We start from the raw sequence: 23787 nt of genomic DNA on the forward strand, positions 1-23787 counted from the left end.
TCTGTGGTGTAGGAATGATGGATTCGGTTTAATTAAGCACATGAAGTATGTGTGTCCAGACTTTATTACTTAACTAGCAGCCCGCCCCGGCGTTGCCCGGGGCAGAAGGGGCTGGGGGCAGCATTGCAGCAGGAGAGGCGCAGCAGAGCGGACGTTTTGTTGGTCCTGGCCGCTTCTGCCCACGCTTTGTTTTCCCCGACGTCCCGACTTTGTGGAAAAGGCTTTCTGAGCACTCAGTGTTCATGGCCCCGCCCGTCGTAGGTCCTGGCCGCTTCTGCTCACGCTTTGTTTCCCCCGACGTCCCGACTTTGTGGAAAAGGCTTTCTGAGCACTCAGTGTTCATGGCCCCCGGCCGTCGTAGGTCCTGGCCGCTTCTGCACACGCTTTGTTTCCCCCGACGTCCCGACTTTGAGGAAAATGCTTTTTGAGCACTCAGTGTTCATGGCCCCCGCCCGTCCCTTGGTGCTCACCCGCGGCTGCTTCACTTACCTCATCCGCCGCTCCTCCCCGCGCTGCTGAGTTTACAGCTCCACTGCTCCTCCGCTTCTCGCCGCTCCTCACCGCTTGTCCGCTCGCCGCTCCTCCCCACCTGTCCGCAGCTCCTCCCCACGCTCATGTCGGCCGCTCTTCCTCTTGCTCCTGAACGCCGCTCCTCCCCGCGCTCCTGATGTCATCACGCACGTCGCGGCCGGCGCTACTTCCAAGGGACTACTTTTTTTTATATTTACATTTTTTAAAGAACGTATATTTTTTATTTTTATATAGCCTATGTCCTTCTGCTTGCCCTGACGTTTTCAAAGATGTCTTGGGTGTTTGGATTGGTGGTGTACTTTTCGAGTTTACCTGGCTCAAAGGACACAGTTCTCTCTTTATAATAGTAGTATAGATGATGCAGAATTAGGAAGGGCAGGAGAACCTTTTTTGGAGAAATTGGCTAGTGGTTAGGCCATCTGCCTTGGCGCCTGGAAACGTCGCCTCAACTTCACTTAATCCAAGAAAGGTGGTGTTTCCTAGCAAACGAATTAACCCCCCTGCTCCTCGGTTTCTTTTTCTGCAAATAAAGGGGTCGGTGTAAAAGAAGGTATCACCTACTACAAAACCCTATAAATAAACAAACTGAAATGTACTTTCCCAACACTGCATGAATTGTTTCCTTTGAAGGCAATTGCTCTTCTTCTCCTAATTAAGTTGGAGCTGTTTTTAAAACATATAATGATCTTTATGCATATTATGCTGAGACGGAAGAAAAGTAGACTAGTCAGAGAAAGTACATTTTGATATATTTTGAGATTATAAACAATAGACTGTGGCTCGCTTTCAGTACTTTCAGGTTCTGTCATAGGGTGGTTCCATATTGTCTGGCTATGGAGCCTCATATAGGTTTAATTTAATAAATATCTATTATTGTGACACATTAATTTTCTATGTCCTGGCTTTCCCTTATGTACTTAAAATGATCACTGTTGCCAATGGTCCACAAGGGATCTTTATGAACAACCTGTTCACAGAGAATGAGGGAAGATGAGTTACTTTAACATCTAAAGTGCCTTCTCCGAGCCCTCAGTGTCATCTAATAGCACCATTCTATTCCCATTCTCACATAAGAACAAAGTAATTTGCACTTTGCACCTTCTTTAGAAAACTGCTGCAAACAGTATCAAATAGTTTAGAACAGTAGATTAGCAAATACAATATATTATCACCGATGTTGCTGGCTCTTCGAATGGTAGGTTTTCTGCTTCTGATACTCAATTTGCAGTACCATTTTATCCAAATGTGACTCATACTTACTCTCCTTACTGATGATTTACTTCCTGTGTGCTTTCATTTAAGCATGAGCGAATTTTGCGGATCTCGCGTTCGCGAATTTTGCGGATTTGCGGATTCGCAATCCGCAAAATCCGCGAATTCCCGCGAATTTGCGGATTTTTTTTTTTTTGTGTTCGCCCGTGTTTCTGCCAGTTCGCGAGGGTTTTGTACACTTTCGCAAATTGCGAACTTACCTGTCGGGTCGCAAGTTTCGCGAACTTGTTGTTTCTACGTGTCCAGCCTGTTTGGGACACTCTTCTTCATCACTGCCACTCTCTGTCACCACTGCCACTCTCTGACTACTCATGCCACCCTCTGGCCCACCCATGCCACCCTCTGTTTCATCACCACACCCTCTGGTTGTCCAGTGTACATTATTTTCGGCAAAGCAAAGCACACCTTCCCTGCCTCAAGTGACCTGAATTAATTTGGGGCTGATTCATGTGTCACAGAATATTTTTTTAGCTGGCACCTGCTTCCTTAGTGCGCCCTGATTAGTGATCTTTTGCACTTGCTAAGTGCTTTCATTGTTGCAAAATTAGTTACAACACCTGCCCTGCCCCAACTGACAATAATGAATTAGGGGCTGATTAATGGATTTTAACTTCCAGCCTGGCTCCTGCTTGTCTCCCTTAGCTGTAATTCAGGACCTTTGTGGCATATGTGTAACTATTCTGAGGTTCAGAGCAGGGTCACATACTAGTTTCAACTGGCAACTGAACTCTGGAGGGGCCCCTCAGGAAGCACTCCAGGAAATGGCTACTAATGATGAGCCTGAACTTTTGAACCTGGTAAGTAGTTACTTTCAGTTTTGCTAAAATCGTATTTCTGCAATTTTGCACTTATTCGCGGGGCGCGAACTCACGCGAACAGTGCGAGCAGTGCGAGCAAAATCCGCTGCTCGCGGATTTGCGGATTTTGCGGGAAATTCGCAAATCTCGCGGATTGCGGATTTCCCGAAAATCCGCAAAATCCGCGAGCGGAACGGATTTTCCGCCCACGCCTACTTTCATTACATCATCTAAAGGTTTCTCCCTTTAGAGCTGCTAGTTTTAATATATTTCCCCACTCAAGATGTTCTATATTTTTTTAGTGGTTTAGCTGAGAGGGCCCGGGTAAGAAAATAACATAATTCCCTGCAATCACCTGGTATGGTAGCAAAAATTAGCCAAATTGACAGGACCACTGCATCTTCTTAAACAAACAAAAAAATAAGTAAGAATCTTTTCTTTTTGGAGATCGTCCCGTTTTTTTTAAGAAGAATTGGCAGCATTTAAAAAAAAAGCCTTTATTAACAAGCAATCTTAGACATGGTAGCTTGCTGACCCCAGCATGCCACCATCCCTGTAAGGCTTGGATTTCTGTGGTTTGAAAATTACTAACTACCTCATTATTAGTCACCGGGTAGAAAATTGGCGACCCACCAGTAATTGCTCAATTGCATTTCACTTTAGGACATTAGGAAATGCATTTTCCAAAAAAGCAGTTCGGTAAGAATCGCAATTTGGAAATGATAATTCCTTATATTAGTACACCTTGCCCTTAATGTTACTATGTTACTATGTCACATGTGACAAGCACCCTCACCGTGTAAGGCAATGGCTGTCCTATGAGAAAACTAGAGTACAGATTAAAAACTTCAATTATGTAACTCGGGTTTGGGACCAGCTAGAAAAATAGTCCAACCACTCTTTTTCATATTTATTAAAAGATCAATTGAATGGTGAAGTTAAATTTGTATTAAAAATTTAGAAAAAGTAACTTCAGGAAGCAACATTTTACCTGCCTGAGGCTCCTGGAGGCTAATCTGCATTATTCCTCCATCAAATGTTAATCAAGTGCTTGTCCTTAATGAGGTGTAAAAGCTGTTCATAGAGCTGCCACAATGCCTGGGAGTGGACAGGTGTTTTCTTCCCATGGCAGGAAGACCAGTTGGGGTAGGCCCAGGATATTTACTAAGTACATAAGGTCCTGCCCTGTCACAAGTAAATATCAGGTGACACATGGAAAACCCCCACCATTTGTCCTCATAGCCAAGATGGCAGAAAAAACAGTGCCAGGAAAGCTACCCCAGAACTAGTTTTGGGTGACCACTGAGGAAGGGACTGGTCATTACCCGGGCCACACCTCTGGGTAGGCACACAGGCTCTGTGGAAGGGGAGAAGGGTTTCCTCATCTTCGATTTTGGGAATACTCTGTACTGCAGGATTAGTATTGGTTGGGTTGCCCCTAAGAATCTTTATTACATTGGTTAGAGAAGAGTCAGGAGTCATCCCCACATACTAACCTGTGCCACACATAAATGTGGCCACAAAGACAACTCCTCAGAACATTTTCTAACCCTATGTAAGAACAGAAGAAGGACTGAACCTGCTCTTTGAGACCTGTGAGGGGACCTGAAGACCTGGACCTGCTCCCACTTGACCCCAGGTCAAAGATGTAGATTTGAAGGGTCAGTTGGCTGACCTCCTATGAGCCTGCAAGTCACTGTTTTCCTGAAATGTCCAGCTAACTAGTGAAAACTGTACCTGGAATGGACCCTATGGTGGCATCTGCCTTACACCTTGAGAGTCTCTGAGTGTTTTTCCCCAATGGGGGCTTTAGAAGTAGTTGTGTGCCAGAAGAGAGTTTGGAAGTTTTTTAAAACATTACCTCAAGAGCTCCAACTCTTCACACTGGAAAAAGTATCTGACCAGCAGTTCCACAGCATTAGATTGGATTTCAGATTCATCCTTCTCAAAATGCCCAGATTTCAGAAAAAACAAATGAGTCTTATTCTTTGTTTAGAGTTCGAAAACATGAATCCAGAAATCCTTAAAAGTTCCAGAGTGACTGCAGGACTAATCTTCACCAGGTATTCAGCCTTCGGTTCATCTATGGTGCTTACGATTTCAGAGAAGACCCATACTGGGACGACTTTAGTTCTGAAAAATTGTGAAAGTTCTACTCTGCATTGACAATAGAATCCATTTCATCACTTTTCTCCCAATAATTTACAATCCCTTTCTGAAGTGAAACTTAGAAACTCTTTTTTCCGCCAAGATTCTCACCACGACTACCTATATCTCCCTGGTGTATCCAGACCAGGCCCCACAACAGTTGGCTTGAAATTGCACATTGTTTCCTGTGGACTGAGATCATTTACTTTTGCCCAAATTTAGCATATTCACTTCTACTAGATTTGTGCCCTTGAGTACTTTTCATGACAACTATTGACTGCCCATTACTCATGATGAGAACCTGCCCTCTAGGGGTAATGAGGTGTTCCCCTCTTACCTGCAAACATTTCAAATTGTTTGTTTTCAAGAAACTTGGGACACAGGTTTAAAAATGTATTTTGATGGTTATTCCTCTTTCTTTGTTCCTGCTATATTATCAAACCATGGGGGCCAGAGGGGGTCTTCTCGTTTTGATTGCTTTACATTTAGTCTTTAGAGCCTAGGAGATGAATACCAACTCACCCCATTTGGTTACTGGTTCAATTACTTTTCCTAATTTTTGAAGTTTATTTATAGTTTATTTTTATAGTGCTTTTTCCCAGACTGGATCCCCTGATCAAGCACAGGTTCTCAGTGATTTTCTTGATAGATTGCCAATTTCTAGTACCACTAATATCTTTGTTGTTTTAGTTGGTAATATTAATTCACAGCCTTATTTTTGGGGGTATTTTTCTTTGCACTGTCGCGTGGACATTGCCTCATCTGAGGCTTTGCATTTTATACATACATCTCAGGGGAAATGTATGTATTTGATTATTTGTGATTTAAAATTATCTTCAACCTGCACTGAGATCTCATATGTACAGAATGATCCCACTTTTGTTGTTAGAGGATGATTCAGTGTGATTGATTATCTTTTTATTTCTTCACTAGTGGTCCATTTTCTTATACATTATGAGGCATTCTGGGTCCAATTGAACTATCATGAACCCTTTAACAGAGTATTTTATTTGGGACGTAAAAAACGTTTGCCCTGTACAATTCACTTTGGATAATGTTAGCTCTCATGCGTAAGGGAGTCACCTTGGGTGAAACAAGGTCCTTCTTAATGTTTTTTATTATGATCTCTTTAGAGATTGTCTGTCTAATGTTGACACCTGTTTGAATAAAAATTCTCCTGATGCCTTCATTATTAGTTCCTTTACTGTTCTTTGTGCTAAAATAAAATCCTTGTTGAGATGTAATTCCTCATCATCATGCCTTGAACCCTTAAATGGTTTGATTACCAACGTTCTGCAGCACATGGTTTGATTATCAATGTTCTGGGGCACACACACACTGTTGGAGTCACTCAAGACTATCCCCAAAGATCACACATGGGTCTGTAACTGTTGTGCCTCTTATAAGAGAATTCTGAAGGATCATAAAAAGTTTCTGCATTAGGAAGCATGGGATCAACTGTTGTGTGCCAGCAAATTTAGGGATAGGTCAAATTTTGGGAAATTATCAATCATCCTTTATTTAAGCCCTCTATGGAGCCTGCATTACTCTCTACCTTTGGTTCAGCCATTTTAAAGCAATGTATGATGTGCCTACATCTGCTTCTGGTTCATCTCTGTCTCCAGCGAAGGAGTATGTATTAATTTTACTTATGAAGAGGTTTATGATGCTATCCAAGAGCTTTTTTTGAATAGGGGCCCTGGTCCTGATAGGTTACCTCGGGATGTTTTTAAGTTCAATTTAGCACTTAGGGTCCCACTTATTACTTTATATATCATACATACTGTTGTTAAGCAGCCTTTGCCAAAGACTTGGTCTGCCTCTGTGACTGTGCCTGTTTTTAAGAAGGAGAATCGTGCTGATCCCAGTAATAATTGCCCTATTTCTTTCATTAGTTCTGGGACTAAAGGTTTTGGGCATTTATTGTTAAAGTTAAAACCGGTTATTGACCTGGGCTGCTGATTATTATGTTTTATTTGATGTTCAATACTGCTTTCGGCTCGTCCTTGGGACGGTGGATCGGTGTCTTGGCCTGTATCTTATATCAATAAAAATACAGTTCCCAAGCAAGGTGCAATACATTTGGCTTTTAAGGATTTGAGGTCTGCCATTGACAGGGTCAATGGGTAAATTATGGGGTATTATGCTGGATCTTGGTGTGGATATCAAAGTAGTCACTCTGCTGCGTAAGCTCCATTTTACCTTTTCTGCTTCAGCTCATTATGGGTTTAATGGGGAATGTACTTAATACTTTGAATTCAATTGGCTGATCCGCCAGTGCTATATTTTGGCGCTGCTTCTATTTATTCTATATGTAAATCATCCGGAGAAGGTTCATGTCGAGGGTAGTATGGATATGCCTCCTATTGGTCATTGCTGGATTCCTGTATCGCTTTACGCTGAAGACAATGTCTTTATTTCGAGGACTGGACTGTGGTTAGAGCACGTGCTTAATGCTTTTGTGCACTTTATGGACAGCCTTGACCTGAGCACTAATTTTGCTAAGTCCCATTTCATGGTCATTGGTCCTACGTTTACTAAAACCCGAACATTTCAGGTTAGAGGTAATAAGTAATAACATCCACCATGTCACCACCTTTCCCTACTTAGGAGTTCTCCTCGATTCATCAAGGACCTGGTCTCCTTGGTTGCTACAAGATATAATGGGCCTCATTTATGAGGCTGTGCGTCACTTTTACACCGCCGGTACGTCACTTTTTGTGACTCACCAGTGGCGTAAAAAATGCGCCGTGTTGTGCCATATTTACAAAGTGAAGCATCTAGGTAGATGCGTCACTTTGTAAACCCCTGCACCACATTGCGCCAGGTATAATGTATGCAAGGCAATATGTACAAGTGGGGGGATTTGCAAAGGGGGGTCATTGCAAATCCCCCCACTTGTACATATCGTCCTTGATTTCTTTGTCTATATGTGTGATATTTCACATATTGTCACTACCACATAGTCACGTAACGCACCTATGTCACTTATGTGAGCACCTGAATGTATTTGTGTATAATATCAACCTGCATATTATCATGATTAAATGAATATATGTTGCCCTATGAAACCTGCTCCCTTAGCGATTCTTCCAGTAGACCAAATAATATGTAACCTTGTTTTACTGGACCTGATCATGCCTCCCTTGAACCATTGTACATTCTATTTGGTTGAGACCTGAAAAAAACCGTAATCGCCATATATTTTTTATCCCTTGATCGAGCGTCAAGTATAGCTTGGCTAAATTATGATAAAGTGTGTTTAGGCACAATGGGATGACTTGAAATTCTTAACAATTCAGATTCAGTAGTGGGTGGTGATGTTACATGGACTAAGGCAGCACTGAAAACTTGGGAAGTAATGGAGAGACAACAACTTGAAATTGCAAAACCCTCCATTACAACATATGTACCATTACAATTTTAACAAAGGAGTGATATCTAAACTTGGGATGTCAAACCATCTTCGATTTATTTTGTCCAAATTTAGTCTTAATTTATCGCATCACCTGTTGGCTATTCCATGGGGAAACTTGTTAAACCCCGCATTTGGTCCATGTAGATGTGATCATGGTTCCGCCTAGTGAGGTTCCGTGACAATTGTAAGTGGTGTGTTTAACTCGCACGAATATGGTCGAGTCTGGTATCTATGAACCGCAAATGACGAGTTTAGTAAGTGTGCGCGGTTTCGCTGCGCTAACTTAAACCGTTTGTTTGTTATGTGGGTTTTTCATCTGTACCCACGGGTTCCATCTTAGATACGGCATCCATTTTGTCTCTTGCCCTCAAGTAGCCAGCGAACGGACGATGTCCGCTTCGCGACCCTGGGACTCCCAAGATATTTGCGGAAGACACATGTTCTTTGTGAGTGTCTTTATGACGAGGGGGATGCTACTGTAAGGCAGATGGCGCCGCTCGAGGCTCATCTTGCCGCACGGACTTATTGTCTCAGCCGTGCATCTCATTAGGCACGTCCCTTTGATGCCTGTATCTCGTGTTTCCCGATACCTCCCCTTTTACACCCTTTCCGATCTCCCCACTGTCTCCGTCTTCCTCTGCACCTGTCTTTGTTCCTATTTCGATCTGTTTTACTGCTGATTGGAATTCGCTAATGGTGGGAAGATGGGTTTTTACAGTTGGGAACCGCCAAATGTTTCCGCATTTATGTTCCGGACCTGATGTGTTTCAAAGTGACCAAAGCGACCCCTCTGGGGGATAATGGTGGGAACCGGGTTGTAAACTTTCGTGTTCAATGTAACTCTATGGGTAAAAACTGTATAAAAGGAGCGATCCGCAGAACCAATTTGAAGCAGTCTGCCCAAGTTGCACGTGGTGTACTTGTCGTGACTTCTGTGTTCCCTGCAGCAAATAAACCTTGAATCTTTGACGTCGAAGGAAGTGTCCCGTGTCTCTGTCATTCGTACGCCGGAGCAGGTTACCCACGAAGGTTTCAGGTGTTGTGCCCTGGCACCGCTGGGTCTTAAAGAACCCAGTCCTTCAGTTGGCGCCCAAGGTGGGGCTGCATCAGTGGTACCGGTCCAAGCCCGACGATCGTGAGGAACTTCGTGTGAAATCTCCGAGGGAAGGTGCACTCCGCTTCATCGATCCTGTTGTCGAAACAAGTGGCCCGAAGACTTTTCCCGCGAAGATTCCCGCCTCCTGACGGCTGCGACGGACTGCTGCCCTGACTGTAGACCTGTTTTGGCGCCTGGCGTAGACCTTGGTATAGCGAGACGACTGACGGGCCTTCCTGGTGACGCCATTGATCTTTGAGTTAAGTATTTGTGGGTCGCTCCCAAAGTTCTTGGTTGTTGACACTTTAGCAAGTGTTTTTGTTGTTAACGCTGTGTGAGTGTTTTTGTCGGTGACACTTTGCCAGCGTGCTTTGTTGTGTTATTTGACGACTGCAGCCGCCAAAAACCGAGGGTTTTTGTTCTTTGCTGGGACTTGGTAAATCCCGTAACCCTTGAAGTTTGTGAAACTCGGCTAGTGTGCAGGATGCCTGGTCGCAGTACTTTGTTTAGTTGTTTCAAGCCTTGTGGTATGGATTCCCGACTGGAGGACTCGTGTCCGATACCTCCGGTTGGAACTCCCACTTATGAGCTCTATAGTAAACATGGGCTAGGCCCAATTACCTTTAACGATTATTGGATTAAATACACAAAGAAGGACGGCGACCTTCGTTGGCCACCTCATGGTAGCTTCGAGGCCCCGATCTTAGATAATCTAGAGATTAAATTGTTCGAAAGAAAGTCAAGGCCGGCCATGTTTGATGCCTTTCGGTTGTGGCGTAAAGAAGCCCGACAGAAAGAAATCAGACAGACTAAACGTAATCAGCGAGATAATGTTGCTACCATAGTGAAGAAAGCAGAGCAATTTCAGCGTGATAAGGAGGTTAAGGATAAGGAAGTGTTTGACAGATTACAGCGTATGACTGTAGATAAATGTTATCCCGCTTTACCTACGGAGTCGGAAAAGAAGGAAGAGCCAGTTGAGGATCCTTTAATGTCTTATCTTATGAAGTCGCCACCTCCGTACGTACAGGGTACCGCAGCTCCTGTGGTCCCTGCCGTACCTATTCTTCCGCCTATTCCTCCTCCGCCTGTTCCTCAACCTGCACCCGTTCTTCCGACTGTTCCTGCTCCTTTGCCTGTTGCTATCCCTACTGCTCCTCCGCTTCCACATACTCCTGCTCCCGCTACTGCTCCTGCTACTGCTCCTGTTTTGTTAACTCCTGCTGTTGCTACTGTTTCTACTCCTTCTCTTGTTAGTCCTGTGTCTTATTCTTCTCCCTCTATTCGTAGTCGCAATTCTCCTCTTGCGGCTAGTTTCTTTCATTCGCTCGGACCTGTTCATGGGTCCGCTGGTTCCGATGGTCCTCAGAGACGTAGTCAGCTTCCTGGAAATAGAGAACGCGTTGCGTTATATAATATGGCGATGGGTTGGATGGTAAATCCTCTTAGGTGTCCACCCCGTGTTGTCCTCGATACATTTTGTCAATTCAATATACCAACCCAGAGATATGTGTTTAATGAAATGTGTAAGTTCCTTTATGATCAAATAGCGGCCGATGCGCCTGATGAGGTGCTGACCGCCCTGTCTGATCTTCAGCTTCAGTTCGCAAATGGACTGATAGTGGATACCAATGTTCGACGTGCTGTTGAACGATTGCTATCTCTTCGTCCCGCTCCAATCCCTCATGCATTGTTTGTTGAGGATATTGAAAAACAACCAGATGAGTCTGGCCAATATCCCATGCGTGAAGTTCCACCGGTTTGGATACCAGCTAATCCTAATGCTCAACCTCCGGTATTGGCGCACTTCCAGAGAGTATGGATACATCTCCCATGGAAACGCTCAGAAGTGTTACAGGTAAAGCAATCTTTGCCTGACCCACGTAAAAATCCTACAGGGTATTACAAAGAATTATCGCAGCTCGTAGATGCTACGGTAATGAATCTTGCCGATATCGATATGTTGTTCGGCAATGTCGTACCGCAACCGGTATGGGCTAAGATTCGCCATGAAAACCATCCGAATGAATTAGGTGGTGCTTGGGCTGCCATTGTAGCGGCAGATGCCGGACAAGCGGCTGCTACTAAACCCGACCAGTTGATTATTGACCTTCCTCAAAGAATTATTACGCTAATGAAAACTCTTATGCCAGCTATGAAGGTGAACTGGGACAAATTGTCAGCTTGTAAACAGAAAAAGGACGAGAGTGTTTCCGACTTCTTTACGAGGTTCGAGGAGGCATTCATCGACCATAGTGGCCAGGATATGAGCACTGAGGGTGGTCAAAGGTTATTTGTGGATAAATTTGTTTCGAACTTATTGCCCGATTTGAGCAATAAATTGAGGAATTCGGAAAGTGCATGGGCCGTTTCTACTTCAGCTCAGATATTGGCTACGGCACAATATTATGAGAACAGAGAGAAAGAAGAGAACGACCGTGCTGACAAAAAGACGAAGGAACTAAAAACTAAAGTGCTGCTTCAGCAAGCGTATCCTCCACGTTCCAATCAGAATAATTCGCAACAGAATAGATCGCAGTCGCAATCGAACCGATCTCAAACTCGTAATGACTCCTCATCTCAAAGATCCTCGTTAGGGTACAATCAATGTGCTTATTGTAGACAAGAGGGTCACATTAAATTTAATTGCCCTGTTTTGAATGAGCGTAGTAGTGGTAACTCATCTAGAGGAGGTCGTGGTGGTTCGCAGCAGGCATCCCGTGGTAGAGGTCGTGGTGCTCAGAACGATCGCTTAGATAACTCATTCAATTCTAATAATTGTTTCGATCAACGTGGATCGTCGCAAGGACGATCTGCGCAGTACAATGTAGATGATTATTACGTCGATCAGGGAACTGACGACAGTAACTACTAGGACAGCCAAAGACAAGGAGAGGGAGTGGTATCAGTTCCGGTTGATCAGAGAGGGCCTTACGTCGCAGTTGCTGCATCGGGCGTCGTTGAGCCTTTTCTGTTGGACACTGGTGCAGCGAAAAGTTCTATCATGCATTCGAAACTCCCTGGCGCACCTTTGTCTGGCTTAACAAATGTTTCCGTTGGATTCTCTGGCGCCCCTGTTAGCAATCCAGTTTCGCGCCCTTTGCCCCTTCAAATTGGGCCACGTGAGCTAGAAGCTCTGTTGATTCTAACCACGGGTTGTGGCGAAAATCTTTTGGGCCTGGATTTGCTTAAACGTTTGTATGCGACTTTGTATTGTTCTCCTGCGGGTGTGAAGCTTACGTTAGGAGAGAGGGTTGTCTCTCCCATGTATTTGTCCCTCGATAAGCTCCCACCGGAATTGAGTTCTCTTCCTGCGTCTTTGTGGGCAACGGGTCCAAATGATGTGGGCCTACTTGATATCTCACCATATGTTGTTCAGTTGAAATCTAATGTACGATTGCCACGTATTCCCCAATATCGTATCTCCCTTGATGGTGAACGAGCACTGTTAGCGATCATTTATGATCTGATCGAGAAAGATGTTATCGAAGAGACTCGGGGAAACGTGTGCAACAGCCCTGTGCTGCCCATTCTTAAACGTACAGATCCTTCAAAACCGCCTGTTTATCGTTTTGTTATTGACTTACGGGAGGTGAATAAAATTGTGGTTCCTCAATTTCCTGTTGTGCCTGACATCACGGCGCTACTGACTCTGATTCCAGCTTCTGCATCGTGGTTTTCGGTGATTGACTTGAAAAATGCGTTTTTCAGCATCCCGATTGCCGAGGAGAGCAGGGACCTTTTCGGTTTCTCTCTTGGTGGACGCAGCTTCCGGTTCAAACGCGCTCCTCAGGGCTACTGTGAAAGTCCATCTATTTACAGCCAAGCCTTGAAGGGTCAACTGGATGCGTTTAGGTTGCCGGTTGGTGCGGCCTTGATCCAATACGTCGACGACTTATTGGTGGCTGCTGATACTCAGGACATTTGCAAAATTGCTACGGTGTCGTTGCTGCAACATCTCTGTGAGTTGAATCATAAGGTGTCACCTTCTAAACTCCAATATTGTTGTCAAGAAGTAACCTATCTAGGTCACTTATTGTCAAAGGAGGGAAGGAGGTTGACCCCAGAGAGAATTGCGGCAATTGCGCGAATGGCTGTGCCAAAAACCCAAAGAGATGTGCGTGCCTTTCTAGGTATCACGTCGTACTGCAGGCAATGGATTCCAAATTTTTCATTGCTAGCGAAACCGTTAGTGGCTCTTACGTGCAAGGATGTTTCAACTCCTTTACCATGGACGGACGAATGTCAGAAAAGTTTTTCTGAATTGCGTGATTCATTGTGTTCGGCTCCTGTGTTAGGTACTCCTGACTACAGTAAGCCGTTTACATTATATGTTCACGAGAGGGAAGGTTGTGCGTTGAGTGTCTTAACGCAACCTTTTGGTGGTAAGCAACGTCCATGTGCATATTTTTCCTCGACCTTGGACCCAGTAGCTAGAGCATTGCCGAGTTGTTTGAGAGCAACTGCGGCAGCTGCGGTCTCCATCCGACAATCAGCAGGATTGGTCATGGATAATATGCTTACGGTGATGGTTCCGCATGCAGTCGATATTCTTTTGAATCGAACGAAAACTCAGCACTTGACGAGTGCGAGGTTGTCTGGGTACGAGTTGACATTATTGGCAAGCCACATTCAGATAAAACGTTGTAACGTTCTGAACCCGGCAACTTTGTTACCACTTAGCACAGAGTCAGATGAAGTAGCAGAACATGATTGCTACTTGAGAACTGAAGAGGAAACAAAAGGTCGAGTGGACCTTAAAAACACCCCATTGGAAGATCCGGATGGTACCTTGTATGTGGATGGGTCATGTTTTAAATTGCTGAATGGCGATGTGACTACTGCTTATGCTATTGTAACATTGAATACTGTTGTTGAGACTGCAAGGTTGAATCAAAATTCTGCCCAAGCTGCAGAATTGATTGCTCTTACTAGAGCATGTGTGTTGGCGAAAGGGAAACGCGTGAATGTGTTTACCGATAGCCAATACGCGTTTGGCGTTGCACATAGTTTTGGACGATTGTGGAGAGAGAGAGGTTTCTTGACGTCGCATGGTACGAAGATTCAGCATGGCCAGCTTGTGAATGATCTTTTGGATGCATTGACGTTGCCTACGCAAGTTGCGATTGTTAAATGTAGTGCGCATCGTAAGGTGACGGATGATGTTGGTCGTGGTAACGCGTTTGCGGATGAGACTGCTAAGGAGACTGCCCGGAACCTTAACACTCGAATGTATGTGACGAGTTCGGTTAGGTGGCCTACAGAATCGAGCATGTGTGAAGACACTATCGAAAGTGTGAAAGAAATTCAGAATGAGGCCACCGAGACTGAAAAGGCGAAGTGGAAAGAAAGTACGGGAAAGTTGGATGCGAATGGTTGTTGGATTGATTTGTCTGATCAGAAGAGATGGATGTTACCGGATGCGTATGTGCTGGCCGTTGTGACTATGGCGCATGGGTTAGCACATATTAGCGCGAAAGGTATTTGTAAATTATTGTCCCCTGTATGGAAGAATGATGGCATTACGAAATGTGCTGAACGTCTGGTGAAGAATTGTATGGTGTGTATGATGTACAATCCTGGCAAAGGAACCCCAACTCCTCCTGGCAGTTTTGCTCCTCCTTCGTATCCCTTTGAGGTGATTCAATTGGACTTCATCCATATGGAGCAATGCAATAACCTGAAATACGTTTTAGTTGTGGTTTGCGCATTCTCCCGATGGATTGAGGCCTATCCTCTCAAAGACAATACTGCTTTGTCTACTGCGAAAATCCTACTGAAGGAATATTTTCCTCGGTATGGAATGCCTAGAGTCGTGTGGTCAGATAACGGAAGTGAGTTTGTGGGTAGTGTGATGAAGAGTGTGTGTAAGGGCCTTGGAATTAACCAGAAATTCCACAGCGCCAATCATCCCCAGTCAGCTGGATTGGTTGAAGGGTACAACGGCACCCTTAAACTAAAGTTAGCAAAGATTCAGGCTACGACTGGTCTTTCGTGGCCTGACGCTTTACCTTTGGCATTACTGTCAACTAGGGCGACTGTACACTCCCGAGTAGGGCTTAGTCCCTATGAAATAGTGTTCGGCCGTCCTGCGAATGTGTGGGGGGTTCCTAGGCCAGGAATGTTTTCTGATCTTGAGTACCCAATGTTGATCGATTATCTACATGACTTGACTGCTAAACTGAGGTTAATTTACCAACAGGTTTACGACGCATTGCCGACGCAGACGGAGGGTCCAGGCCACCAGCTCCAGCCCGGAGACTGGGTGGTGACGAGAAATTTTTCACGCAAGAATAACCTGGACCCGAGGTTTACTGGACCCTACCAGGTGCTCCTTGCCACGAGGACTGCTGTTCGTCTTGAGGGACGTAAGAATTGGGTGCATGCCACGCACACCAAAAGAGTCCCCATCCCTTTGTCGGCAGACCCGTGGGTAAGGAGAGGCATTGCATCATCTGAAACAGAAACATTGCCGGCGTTTGTACCTTTTAGCGACGCACAGCCTGTTGGAGAATCCTCAGCGCAGCAGAAAGACACTGTTGAACAATTAGCATCAAAAGACTCAAGACCAGAACACTCAACTGATCAGCAGGACGCTGTCTCTTCAACGGACCCTTTGTTTGACGAGCAGACACGTCCTGGGAAAACCCGATACTTTCTGCGATCTCGCACTAAGGACAAATAAAAAGATCTTGCCTTGCTGTATTGACAACTGCATTATCCCGTTTTCCGTGATCAGTTTTGAACTGTCGTATTACTGTAATTATTCCTGTACATATATCGAGCTTCATTCCTTATACTTTTGCTTTTACAGCTGAGAGACTTTGTTTTTGCATATATACATACTGTGCATTGAAGGCCGTAGGGCCGCGCGCGTACTTCCTTCTGGATAGTAGGTCTTGACGCTAGGTTAAAGGCCGTCGGTTCCTGGGAACTCCTAGGGATTGACTATTGCTACACAGAACGAAGTGCGTCAAGAAACGTTGCGGACGGTCATAGGGAATGGCATTCTCGAAGCTGAATGATTTGGAGGGAGCTCAGTTTCACAGATTCAAGCTGCAGCAACTCAGTCGTACCAAATGTTTTATATTTCAACTGTTTGTATTGTTCTTGACTGCTTCTGCATTATTGGCGGGTGGGGTGTATTATACGATGTCTTACTTCTTACCTTCTGCTACACCTACTCCTACTCCTGACCCTAAACTTACCTCCACTGTTTCTCCTCATTCCTTTCACATGTTACCGGAACACGAACAGGCTAGACGTGTAGAATTCCGCAACAATTCCTTTATTCAGCTCCTTCATCAGCATCAGTTAGTGGTTAACACTACTAATTGTTGGGTGTGTGGGTTGATGCCACACACTACGGATAAGGGAATCCCATATCTGGTGTTACCGTATAGTTCCCAAGGGTCAGCTCGAGCGTTTCAAACAATGTTTCGAAGCGCACTGGGTTTCCACCCCATTCGAGAACCACGTTCCCCCTACTCTGGTCCTACTTCGTATCAAAAACCTTTGTCGATAGCAATAGAGGATTTAGATAGTGATATCTATGATCCTTCGCTTATCCCTGAAGAAGAGATACAAGCCTATAGGGTCCTAAGTAGAGGTGAATATAGTGCGTTCACTAGCGAAAAGCAGCTTAAAAGCTCGCCTCCGATATGGGTCGTACCCCACACTGGTAATTTCTGTCTCATGGGTCGTGGCCGAAGATCGCAAGCCCGACTTGGAGCAAGTGCTTGCACTGAAAATTACATTCTGCCGATGTCCTCGTCCCCTGTGTTTCTGGCTGCCAAGGGTACATACTTTATCTGCTATGATCGTGCATATGCATGGTTGCCCGCTGACTTCATGGGCTCATGTTTTATTGCAAATTTGTTGCCTCCGACGTTCACCGTAGATGCCGATTATCATAAGACTAGAGTTGTGCGAGGCGTAATTAGCGAAGAGGATACTGCCGGTCAAGAGGCAGGAGACTTTTTCAAGGGTTTCCTCCCGTTTTGGGGACCTATGGTTAATAGTAGGAACCTGAGACAGTTGACTCGAGTGGTAGAATCGACAGCTAATATTACTGCCAGTGCCCTTGGTAATATCACCACAGAACTTCAGGCGGAGAGACTTATGACGTTACAAAACCGTATGGTTTTAGATGTCATCTTAGCAGATCGAGGTGGGGTATGTAAGGTGATCCATTCGAGCTGCTGCATTTTCATTCCAGATAATGCTCCTACTGTCTATCAAGCCATCTCGAGGTTGCATAAGATCTCCGAATCCATACACGTGGATGTAGGGGATTGGACGCTACTTGGATGGTTTTGGGGCCTGATGTCGACTTGGGGTTGGAAGATTCTGATGATCATCGGAGTCGGTGTAGTGTTCCTGTTCACGTGTTGCCTTTGTGTGCAGTGTGGTCCTGCCTTATGTGGCCTCTGTGCTACAACGTGTATGAGACAACCACCTGTTACCAAGGGGACTCGGTTGGACAGAGCTATGCTACAGCAACATCTCGATGGTCTGATGAATATCGAATATGATTCCGACTAGTGCTTGCCTACATGAGGGCAAAAGGAGCGTCTGAGGTTCCGTGACAATTGTAAGTGGTGTGTTTAACTCGCACGAATATGGTCGAGTCTGGTATCCGCAAATGACGAGTTTAGTAAGTGTGCGCGGTTTCGCTGCGCTAACTTAAACCGTTTGTTTGTTATGTGGGTTTTTCATCTGTACCCACGGGTTCCATCTTAGATACGGCATCCATTTTGTCTCTTGCCCTCAAGTAGCCAGCGAACGGACGATGTCCGCTTCGCGACCCTGGGACTCCCAAGATATTTGCGGAAGACACATGTTCTTTGTGAGTGTCTTTATGACGAGGGGGATGCTACTGTAAGGCAGATGGCGCCGCTCGAGGCTCATCTTGCCGCACGGACTTATTGTCTCAGCCGTGCATCTCATTAGGCACGTCCCTTTGATGCCTGTATCTCGTGTTTCCCGATACCTCCCCTTTTACACCCTTTCCGATCTCCCCACTGTCTCCGTCTTCCTCTGCACCTGTCTTTGTTCCTATTTCGATCTGTTTTACTGCTGATTGGAATTCGCTAATGGTGGGAAGATGGGTTTTTACAGTTGGGAACCGCCAAATGTTTCCGCATTTATGTTCCGGACCTGATGTGTTTCAAAGTGACCAAAGCGACCCCTCTGGGGGATAATGGTGGGAACCGGGTTGTAAACTTTCGTGTTCAATGTAACTCTATGGGTAAAAACTGTATAAAAGGAGCGATCCGCAGAACCAATTTGAAGCAGTCTCCCCAAGTTGCACGTGGTGTACTTGTCGTGACTTCTGTGTTCCCTGCAGCAAATAAACCTTGAATCTTTGACGTCGAAGGAAGTGTCCCGTGTCTCTGTCATTCGTACGCCGGAGCAGGTTACCCACGAAGGTTTCAGGTGTTGTGCCCTGGCACCGCTGGGTCTTAAAGAACCCAGTCCTTCAGTAGGACACTTTGCACTTTATCATGCTTCGTCCGTGTCACAAAAAGTTTTTAAGCCTTTTATTTTCCCCGGGCTGGCTGTAAAGCATTTCAAACAAGTTCCAACTGCTTTGTTTTATTTACAGCTTTTTTCTGATTTGCACATCTGTTTTTATCTGGCTTGTTTTTTATCAGGAGCAGTCCGACATTTTTCTTGTTACTTTTTACACTTACATCTTTAAAATGCATACTTCTGGTTCCCCTTATAGTATTTTTGTCATTTTCCTGACATTTTTCTTATTATATTTTCTCTCATTTTATACATTGGATTGGGATTTTTATTGTCTTGTATCTTTGACGTTTAAACTGTTTTTGTCTTCTAAATGCTTTGCACGTTTTCTCTAAATTAGGCGTCTCTAATCGGTGCTCTAGCTTCCAGGGATTGAGGTCAAGTTTATATTACTGAGACCTTTGACTGGTCCTACCAGGTTAGAGTCTATACTATTTGTGTAGGATGTGAGAAATTGGGTTACTGGTTGACTGCGGTGTGAGCCCTGTAAAGCAACAACCACAATATTTGTCAGAGTACCTCACAAGCAAACCCCAAATTTACCTGCGCTCAACCCCCTCGAAGCTTGGCACAGAGATTTCAGGCCTAACTTAGAGGCAATGTGTAAGATATTTGTGCAACAGTTCAATCAGTAACAGAAAAAAAAATTCAATCAGTAGAACCAGGGTCATGAATTTTTAAAGATTGTAGTAAAAAAGTGTAAAAAAGAAAAAAGCTCCAACTCGGGACACCCAGGTCAACTGTGATGGAGCGTAGGTTGAATACTTTTATTAGATTAGGCCTGCTGAAGTTTCCCTTCTCAAGTCCATGCCAAGAGTCCCATTCGAATTTGAGAGGGCTGCAGAGCTTCCTGGGAGGCTGTCAGCATAACGTAAAGAGCTAGCCGCCATCATGGGCTAGCCTTGCTGGAGCTTCGTGCTGGCGGTCCCTGCAAGCCATCAATGGTGGAGCGTGAAGAGACAGGCCGCTGGAGCTTTGAGCTGGATGACGGGGCGAGCATTAAGGCCTCAGCACGAACAGACTCGTACTTAAAGAGGCTAAAAGCTTGATTTCATCTCACTGAGCCACACCAAGGGTCCAGGACTTGAGGGGAAACCCCTGGAGGTCAGAAACGTCCTTCAGCTGGGTCCAGGAGCTGGTGCTGGGTGTTGGTGAGCCTTTTGTGTCCCAGAGACTCAGATCAGGAGGCTAGTAGCTAGTCCTTGGAGTCACTCTGGGAACCCTAGGTTCAAGCTGAAGTTGCAGGTCCAGTTCATCCTCCCAGGCTTGAGAGCAGCAGGCAGCAGGTCAGCACAGGAGGACAGCAGTGTACTGTAGAGGTAGTGTCTAAGGTCCAATATTTATACATAAAATCCTTCCTCAGGAAGCTTAGAGATGGTTCTAGAAATTTCATTTGAAGTCCCAAGACACCTTGCCTTCCTGTCTTGGCTCCAGACTAACTACAGGGGGTCTGCAGCCCTTTGTGTGGAGGCAGGCCACAGCCTATTCAATTGTAAGTTGGGCTAGACTAGCCCCTCCCTTCCTTCCTGCCAGTGATGGCCCATCCAGACACCTGAGCTTACCATTGTGTGTGGCTGTCTAGGAGGAATACATAAAGTCCAACTGTCAACTACACCCTGTCATGTGACCCTGAGACAGGCTTCAGGCACCAAGTGACTTAGGCAAGAAAATGGCACCTTTCTAAAAGGGAAATTTTCACAACTGTATTTTAGAAATTTGACTATACGATGAATTAGGATTTTAGATTACAATTCAAGAGACACCAAACATGGAGGGGTTACCTGTTCCCATTTGGAAATGCCACTTATAAAATGAAATGAGGTAATTTTAATGTTATGCTATGGGGGAAATGTACGAGATTCTCACTACCAGGACATGTAAAATGTAAAAGTACATGCCTTCCTTTTTTATTGTATTGCACCATGCCCTCTGATCTGTGTAGGGCCCGCCCTAGGGATGACATATGTATTAAAAAGGAAGGTTTGGGCCTTGCAAAAGTTTTATTTATGGTGGTTCAAAAACTGCACACAGAGGCTGCAATGCCAGGCCTGAGACATTTTTAAAGGGCTACTTAAGTGGGTTGCCCAGTCGATGCCCTGGTACCCACTACTAGCATTTAATTTACAGTCCATGGGCACATGCAGTGCCACTTTACTGGGTACCTATAAGTAAATAAATTTGTCAATTGGGTATAAGCGATTTTTTAAACAGAGCACACAAGCATGTTAGCACTGGTTAGGAATGGTAAAGTGTGCAGAGTCCTAGGGTCAGCAAAAATGAAGTTAACAATAAATGGAGATCTGAGTGCAAAGTGATAGGGGGAAACCAAACGTTGGATTTCAAGTCTAACAGAGAACTACCATCCATTCCAATTAATAATTCCTTTTCTTACACTGTGTCAATGATTATAAAGTAAGTGACAATAAAAAAGATCATGCATTTAAATTAATTTGTGGAGTGCATGTGTCCTGTTTTATAATTGGAAAATGTCATATATTTTTGAGAATGTACAGAACACCAGTCCAATTTGTAAGAAAGGAACATTGATATGCCATAGTAGTCTTCTTATCCCACTGTGAATGCTATGTGTCAAAGCTGTGGACCTCATTAAATTCCTATGGCCTTTCCCAATATTTTTAATTAGACTGGAAGGCCGCACCCATTAGTCATTTAAATCTTTAAGTGGACCATTTTGGTTGGGGTGGAAGGTTGGTGCATTTCAACACTTTTTATTTACAGAGTCTCCTTAGGATGGGGACTTAGGGCCATTTGCGACAGCAAAAAAGAGTTCTGACATCTACAAATGCTGTTTAGCAAGTCACTGACTACCAAAATAGTATTTGTGACTCTCTCTATTAGGAAGTGGCGTCCCTTTCTTATACCAAGTGTCAATTCAATGTACCATTGTTTTGCAACTGCATTTGCGATCGCAAAACACTCTCAGTTTATCACTTACTTCAAGTAGCAGTTTAACTATTCACCTTTGTGAGTGTGTGCGAAAATATTTTTAAGAGCACGCCGTGGTCCCAGTGACCACTGCCTGCCTTTAATAAATTAACTGAAAAGTAAAATTTTTCTTTTTTAAATGCATCCCGTTTTCCTTTAAGGATAACAGGCTGCTTTTTTAAAAAAACAGCTTTATTTAAAAAGCAGTCCCAGACATGTTGGTCTGCTGACCCCAGCAGGCCACCATCCCCGGGAGTGCTAGCCATTCTCAATGGGATCAAAAATTGCGAATACCTCATAAATATTATTGAGGCATGCAATTTGTGACTCTATTCAGAATCTCAGTGTCTGAGACAGTGATGTACATTAAATTTTGCTAATCACAAATTGCGAGTAGCAATTTGATGCAATTTGCTACTCCCAAAATTGAATGGTCGCACATCTGGCCCTTGGTGTTTCATATCTGCAGTAAAGGGAAGATATGAGTACTTTCAGTCTCAGTGAAGTAGATAGGGTTTCTTTCCTAGTAGGAAAAGGAGACTTCTTTTGCAACGTATATAGTTAACCTGTGGTGGGCAAAAAATATATCAGAATGTCAATGAGAAAAAGATCGTGGCACTTAATGGTGAAATCAATTTAACTGTGGGCACCCTGTATGTGAAACGTAGGAAAAATTAAATGTCAAAGTGATGGGATGGTGCCTCCCTGAAACAGCACATTAAATTTCAGAGAATCCCAAGGAGTTTAAGATCCCAGATCATCCCAATTTACGATGATCTGGACAACATCGTACTAAACCTGTGGGAAAAGGAACTGATATCAAGCTCTATGGAGTTGATGGATAACCTTATTGGAGAATGCAGACAGGAAAGTTACTAAGTTCCAATCAGAGATTGCATAACTAGAGAGTGAAATTATGGCATTTAACTTACCTGAAGCCACAAGTAAGAACTTTGAGATTTTGAAGAATGCACTATCCATACATCAGAATGACATTAAACAAAGAAAAGCCTGTAAACTCAAAAGAGACGAGCTGGACTATAACAGTGGGAGAATCTTCACATTCTCGAGGAAATGTGACCATTTGGTTCACAATGATAATGATAAACAAGCATGTGAGCCTACCTCCACTACCTCTAGTTGCACTTCACTTAGTGTAGCACCTACCAGTGTGAATGAAAAGGAGGGGAGAAGGAATGCCAGCAAGGCAGGAGCACCCTTTGAGGAGCTCATCCTTACAAGAAGTAAAACGGATAAAAAGAGGGTCCTGAAAACTGAGCAGTACAATAGAGAATACAAGAAATCTAGGCGGGGAAGAGGGGAGGCTGCTCAAGGAGAAAGACTGGGAATGAAAACCAGATCATGGGACAAGAGAACTTAGTAACAAGCACAGGAAGTAAGGTTAATGTCAAATTATTCAACAAAACAGTAACACATGACATGGTTTCTCTGCTGAAGAAGGGGATGGGGTTCTGTCCTGAAAGCAAGGGCAACGTTTGTAAAATAAAGGTAGGCCTGTTCAAATTCACTAGAAGATTGAAATGTAAGAAATGTTTACTTTGCACCCAAAGAAAATAAATCAAAATTTTTACCAGCAACTAGTGGGGTGTCAAGTCCACTGACAATACAGGACATACATGACACAGTGACACTCCTATCTATTACAGATCTAGAGGAGGATCCCACCACAATAGCCAAGGTTCTCGAAGATCTAGATATTCAAGCAGATCTGACAGTCACAAGTGGTCTGAAAACTAAATCACGCTGATCACCAAACCTTGCAAGTGGAAATCACAGAGACTTTCCATAAACTAGTGAACAGGGACGTGGATGACTGTGCAAACAAACAAAGACTTTCTCGTGAGAAATAGAGGGACAATTTCACCCTTATTGAACGACATGCTCTGAGACTTCTTCAAGAGGACAAACATTTGACAATCAAAGAGGCAGATGGCCAACATTGTAGTGATGAACACATGTGATTACGATCAAGAAATTTACTCACAACTGCATGATACACAATTTTCTGAAAGGGTTCCATATAATCC

The 23787-nt window shown here is 44.3% G+C and overlaps 1 protein-coding gene across 3 annotated transcripts in view; it reads left to right on the plus strand.

Annotated features, from left to right (window-relative positions):
• Nucleotides 1-23787, plus strand: part of ADGRB3 (adhesion G protein-coupled receptor B3) — a 1725994-nt gene that overhangs the window by 702514 nt on the left and 999693 nt on the right. The gene's annotated exons all lie outside the window — the stretch shown is intronic.

This window comes from Lissotriton vulgaris, chromosome 6, assembly GCF_964263255.1.
Source record: "Lissotriton vulgaris chromosome 6, aLisVul1.2, whole genome shotgun sequence".
NCBI classification, from domain to species: domain Eukaryota; kingdom Metazoa; phylum Chordata; class Amphibia; order Caudata; family Salamandridae; genus Lissotriton; species Lissotriton vulgaris.